Source organism: Cibotium barometz, chromosome 63, assembly GCF_041138505.1.
Source record: "Cibotium barometz isolate CiBa-2024 chromosome 63, ASM4113850v1, whole genome shotgun sequence".
In the NCBI taxonomy this organism is placed as follows: Eukaryota; Viridiplantae; Streptophyta; class Polypodiopsida; order Cyatheales; family Cibotiaceae; genus Cibotium; species Cibotium barometz.
In genome coordinates this window covers 11,958,239-11,964,636 of record NC_141108.1, presented here as the reverse complement: position 1 = coordinate 11,964,636, position 6,398 = coordinate 11,958,239, and positions in this window count along the sequence as shown.

Sequence of the window (6,398 nt, the reverse complement as noted above, 5' to 3'; positions counted from 1 at the left end):
ACAAATAGGCACAAAATGGGACAAAGAGCAGTTACTATATAATCTCAATGAAGAACCCAATGAAGATGTGGTAGCTTTTTATTTCCATCAATTCAGATTTCAACCTGGGTACATGCTCTGTGATTTTGAGACCATGGTGGATACATAATTTTGGCCTCCATATAAAGCTTTCCATAGAACCCAATACTCATTAGAATTGCGGCATTTACATTGGTAGCATGCTACTGATAAGTTCCTGTAAGTCAGGTTGCCTACTTAAAAGCGGTAGGCATAAGAGTTCAAGTCTAGTCACTCACCAGTTGGTTTTCCAACCACTAGTATAGTCTTGCACAGGTGTCTAGTCACTAGTAGTAGTTGATTTTCTAATCACTAGCATAGTCCTTCCATGATTACATTGCATTTGCTTCCCGAATATTCTCACATACTAGAGGTGTCACCAAACTAGATGTTGACATAAGAATCTAATGTCACCTATGATTTTCCAATCAAGGGCATAGTCAGTGTCATGCATGGCATTTCCTTGTACATAGCTGCATGTTGCATACTCAACTATTTCAAAAAAAATGAAAACAAGACAAAACAAAACTTAAAGTCTTGAACATCACTACACTCACTACTATGCACATTTTAGGACTAGAAACCTCAACATCAGTACATTTTGGATGGGGGGGACCTTGGTAGGATTTTTCCTGGCATAGGGGGGGAGACCCATTGCCTCGATTACCCCTCAATTTCTCTTCTTGCACAACATGTTATTCATTTTACTATGCATCATATAGACACTTGCATTTTTCAAGTGCATGCATTAGGCACTCTTATTTGTTTATACATGTGCACATGAATATGCACTTACTCCTCTTGGCTTCACCAATTTCAACATTAACAACCAATCTGTACTACTACATCATGCAGTTATCTCAAAAACCTTCCAAGTCTCTTATACTTCGCAAGCCCTATTCATTGCTACACTTAAGAAAGCTTAATCATCAATTTAGCAACACTGAGGCCTCTATAATAACAACCCAACGATCTCTTTAGTATGGCTGATCTTCAAATTTCCCAGACTGAAAGATCCCTGCCCCCTCTGCACAACGAATTCGGGGGTGCTAGCAACGGAAGTAGCACCTCTTGCGCAGGGTAGAGTCTCTCAATCTGGACCTCGCCCACAAATATCCAGACAAGAGACTAATCCCTCAGTTCTTCTAAAATCGAACCCGAAAAAACTTCCCTCGCTAGGCGATTCCTCCAGGATATTTTATTCTAACGTAGTCAAGGTCATCACTAACCAAACTGATCCGACCGAACCCGTAAGTCTCATGGTCAGATCAAGGAAGAGACTTGCAGTTGGATCATAGAGTCCAGCGCTTTTTTCCTCATCAAGAGGCACAACCGTTGATTCTTTTCCATAGAACAAGGGTTATCCGGGATTTACTTCAACGATCGTAACTTAACAGAATTGAGTCTCATTTTAGGGATCTATCAGTCCAGCCTCAATCCCATGGGTTAGCCAACCACCCAACCACTATAGTGATAGGATCCATTTAGGAATTTGGTTATATTTTGCCCCGGGTACCATGGAAAAGAGTTCGAAGGCCCCCTAGCCGGCGCTTCAAGCAAACTTCAAGATAGTCACACCAGTTACACACCCAATATGAAATTGCCTATTTCACATATTCAACTGTGAAATAGGCAAACTTCAAGATAGTCACACCACTTGCACGCCCAATATGAAATTGCCTATTTCACATATTCAGCTGTCTTGAAAATAACATTTTAATGAAACCATAGTATCACTGATCATAATCCTCCAAAATATCTAGCTTGAATTCTAGTTTCCAATCATTCCTTCATCGATCACATAAGAAAAATGCAAATGGACTCTCCGTTTGAAAGATCAACAAGATCAACCCAACAGATCCATATAAAAGAGCCATGGACTCATCCGTTGAGGACCAACAAGGCCAATCAACCAGATCCATACCTGAGTTCAGAAAACAACTCTAACTCCTTATTCCATTTTCTTCCCCGACGCACGTGTGGTTATCTTCGGTGACCCAGAGCCCGAGCACCATATGGTCAGCATCCTCTAGGCTCCTTTGCAGGTCACCTAGCGCTTCACTCATAGGGCGCTTCCTTGGTCCCTCATCCACCATACTGGACACCCATTCACATATCATCACATCTCATTGCTTTCATATCGACATCTATTTACATCACATGACATCTCATCACATCCACTTGCATCTCCTCACATCACATTCACATCTTATCACATCCACTTTTAGTACCGTTTTCTACTTTCGATATTGATAGGACTTTTCTAAGTTTTTGCCAATTGCTTGGCCTAGTTAAAGGTTCTTTTTCTTGATCTCATTGAATCTACGTATCAGAGGGTTGTTGAAGGTTAAAAAGGGAAAATAAACCTTATCTCATAATTGAATAGTAAAAATTCAAAAAGAGCATTTACATATTGTATTTTCATTCCTTAAGCTTCATTAATGAGAACTAAATCTAAACTTCCGTTTACTCAGTGGATCCTTGATCCTTCCAGGGATTCCAGATTCTCTTTTCTGAATAAGAATTATCCAAGTTTTCTCAATGAATATTTTCATATTCTTTCTCAAATTTCTCAAGTAAAATATATTCAATATTCTTCTTTTTGAGTAAAAGATTCATGGGATTTACAAAAATCAATTCTACCCATATTTCCCAATAAAATTAATAATGCTCAAAATTTCACTTTTGATAAATACTCATAATTTGAATTATGCCAAAAATTCCTCTTCTACCATTTAATTGCTTGGATCTCAAATATCATGGGAATTCCTCTTTTTGCATAAAAATAAATTTACCAAAAATTACTCTTTTCTCATAATTAATTAATTATGCATAATTATAAAAAAATATTTCTCAATGAATATGATGAAAATCATTCTTTTTGCATAGGATGTCATAGCTTCGCTGCTATTACTGATAATTCTCAATTTTTTTTCTAAAAGAATAAAAGCTTGTAATGAAAATATGATAGTAGTTTCTCTTTTATGCTTAAAATTAAACTATGAATTTAAATCATAATTTTAACCATAAAATTAAACATAACTATGATTATTCCACTAGATTAAGCTAATTTCAACATTCCTCTTTTCTCAAATTGTTAGGATAATTCATTTCTCATTTAGAATGAATTAGAGTAGTTTTCAACTACTCATAAACAATCTAAAAGAATTTGCCATTATTTTAAATGCACAAAATCATGAAAATATCATTTTCTTTCTTTCTAGCTTATCAAGCCTAGAGTTTAGCTTTGAATTAAGAGACTATCATTGAGAAGCATCCTTTTTCAAGGGATTTAGCCATAAAGATGGCTATTCTTTTAGAGAGAGAGATTTACTTAAAGAAAGCATTACAATTAAGCACAAAGATTAACTTTCTCTTAATTAAACATTAAGACTTTAAGGGAAAGCTTGATTTGAATTAAAACAATCATTAGAAAGCTTCTCAAGCTTGAGAGGGGTTGAGAAGAAGAAAGTTATTGAGAAAATTGAAAAAAATCAAAAAAATTTGATTTTATCTCCAAGTTTGTCTTGATTCTCTAATTGCAGTGAAGCCCCCGACCAATCAATTCGTCCACCAAGAGGAGAAGAGCAACCCCAAGAGTTGTTGTAGAGAGAGAGAGAGAGCTCCAAGCTCCCAAGAGAGAGTAAAATTTAAGAGATAACAGAAAATATGATTATTTTAATATAATACTGGCATGGTATAGCTCCAATATCCAATTACAAATGACTTAGGGTCAATTTATAGGTGAGGGAGGCCACTAACTAAGTCCAACTGGGTTCTAGAATTTTCCAAGATCAGTGACTCAATTTGGACAAGATTTGGACCAGTTTGGCTCCCTTTTTTATTTGGTTTGATCCAAGAGAGAGGAGAGATAAAAATATCACAATTTTTTTGAATTAAAAACCCTTCCACACATGTGAAAAAGGCACCTACCTCAAGAGTCCCCCTTTCCTTATTTGCCACAGTGTCAAAAATGCATCATTATTCTAAAATATCTCTTTTTTTTAGTAATATCTCATAATTTTTAACTAATAAACCTTGTACTCGGTCAACTCTTCATCTTATGTGAGAATTCACTCATTTTTGGGTATTTTCTTTTATTCTTTTGGATTTATCTCATCTCAACACTTGGATTAATCCAATTGGCCCATTGGAACCTTAATTGGACTATAATCCAAAAAATTTTGAAAATGTAGACCCTTAGGCTAAGGTCCCTTATACACATTTTCAATTTATTCCTAATGCACATTGCAAAGTTCATTTTGAACTTTTGTTTTAGGGGAATCCATTTTAGATACTAGGAGGATTTTTATATCCAAAGATATCTCAATTTTGGATTATCTCTCTCTAGATATTTTCTCTCTTTAGGCCAAAACAGGGTAAAACAAGGAAAATAATTATAAGAATAGAAGGGGAGGTTCTTATACCTTTACTCCTCAAAATCTGGAGGGGGGAATCTTACACAGACGGACCTACTTTATGTAGGAGGAGATGTTAACCGCATTTCCAATGGCGGTAACTAGGGCAATTGACTTAGTTGGGCCCACCAATATATTTTTCAAAGGCCGTCTAAGCAAAGCAAGTGGTCATCATTCATCAAGTTATTTCAAAAGGTTCACTTGTAATTTGTGGGTTTTTTAGCACTTCATGTAACATTTTCCACTCAAATGAGCACATCATGATGTAAACAAGGGATGTCTGAGATAAGTGTAATGCCGGCATCACATACACATGTACACTAGTAGGTGTAGAGATACATAGTTCTCATTTTTACACAATGGCAGCCCAAGTTTGGGTGCCCAACCATCAAACCATTGTTTATGCCTTAGCTTTTTTGCAGCTTTTTTGCAATCATGCCATACACAACTCTTAGGCATGTTTCATCTAGTTTCTCTAGCTCTCAAAGAGTCTATCACTTAAGAAGTTCCCTAGTAAGCCTTTCTTGCACTGTAACCCGTAGGCTTGGCACCAAGAATTCCATGTACATGACTTCTTCAGTTCCATATGTTAAGCTAAAGGGTGTTGTGTTAATGGCCACTTTGTATGCCGTCCTATAAGCCCAAAGTGTAGTTGGCAACTTTTGTTCCTAGTAGTTGGGACTTGTCCCCATGGTCTTGGTTAGGATGGCACCTATCGTCTTGTTAGTACTCTGATTGGCCATTAGCTTGGGGTTAATAAGGTGAAGATTTATGGTGTGTGACCAAGAATTCTTATAACAAAATAGCATACCAGTTCTCAATGGGCAATCCTTATACATGTGGTCTATCCCACAACCTATGCATAAGGGAGTCAACATAGGGATACTCAAAGGAGTACTTGCCATCCCTTTCTTGATCAGACACTCAGCTACTTGATAAGGTCCAACGCAATGATAACATTGCATAGGTGGTTTTTTAGCCACGCTATTTAAGTTCTAGCCTCACAGTGTTGCTACTACTAGGTATATAGCGTACAGTGAATGACTTAGGATTTATTAGGCTAGGCTACTTGGTTTAAGTAGCTCAAAAATAATATTGTTAGCCACCACCTCCTCCTCACCTTCTTTTGAAATCTCTCATAGAGTCAACTGGTGAACTGGGGTCATTAGTGTGGGAAAGAAGGTTAAGAAGGACTGGTGGTGGCAAGGGTATGTGAGGTACTACCCTGAGAATACCTCACTAGGTCATTTCATGGCCAGGTTAAGGTGCATTGTAATGTGCAGGCACTGGTAAGGCACCTAGGATTAGGAAGTACGGCTTGTGGTAAAGACCTATCTTGAGCAGTAAGGTTTATGGTAAAGACCTAGCTTGAGCAACTCTTTGGTGGTAGTAGTTTGATGTTTTGTGGTTTCCCCATCTCTGGCAGCAGCAGTAAGCATAATAGAGACTTGTCCTAGGTTTCAAATTTGGACATTCCGTACTTTTGTTTGCTCAACAAATCGGGCACCACACTAGTTCTCTCTTTGGGTAAAGATGAGGTTGGCCCCAGCCTTGTCCCATTCTCCATTGTTAATTTCTCTACCTGTTGCCCTAAAGAGGGCTCCTTCTCTTTTCCCTCAGGTTTTGTGCTTGTGGTTTTAAAAGAAGCTTTAGAAGTACCTCATGCAATTCTTAGAAAAACGAGTTTCCTCAAATTTTCTTCAAAGTCCATGGCACTTCTACACTACTGCTCAAAAGAGGTGTGTCCATGAGCATATAGGAAGTTATGCAAGGCCACATCTTCAAGTCCCTCTAGGAATTGACCGATTAGTCTTTCTTTAGAGAACTTTTCTCTATCATTTACAAAATGAGAGTGAAGATATCTCACCCGATTGATGTAGTCCCAAATGGATTCTCCTTCCTCTTGCCTCACATTATGCAACT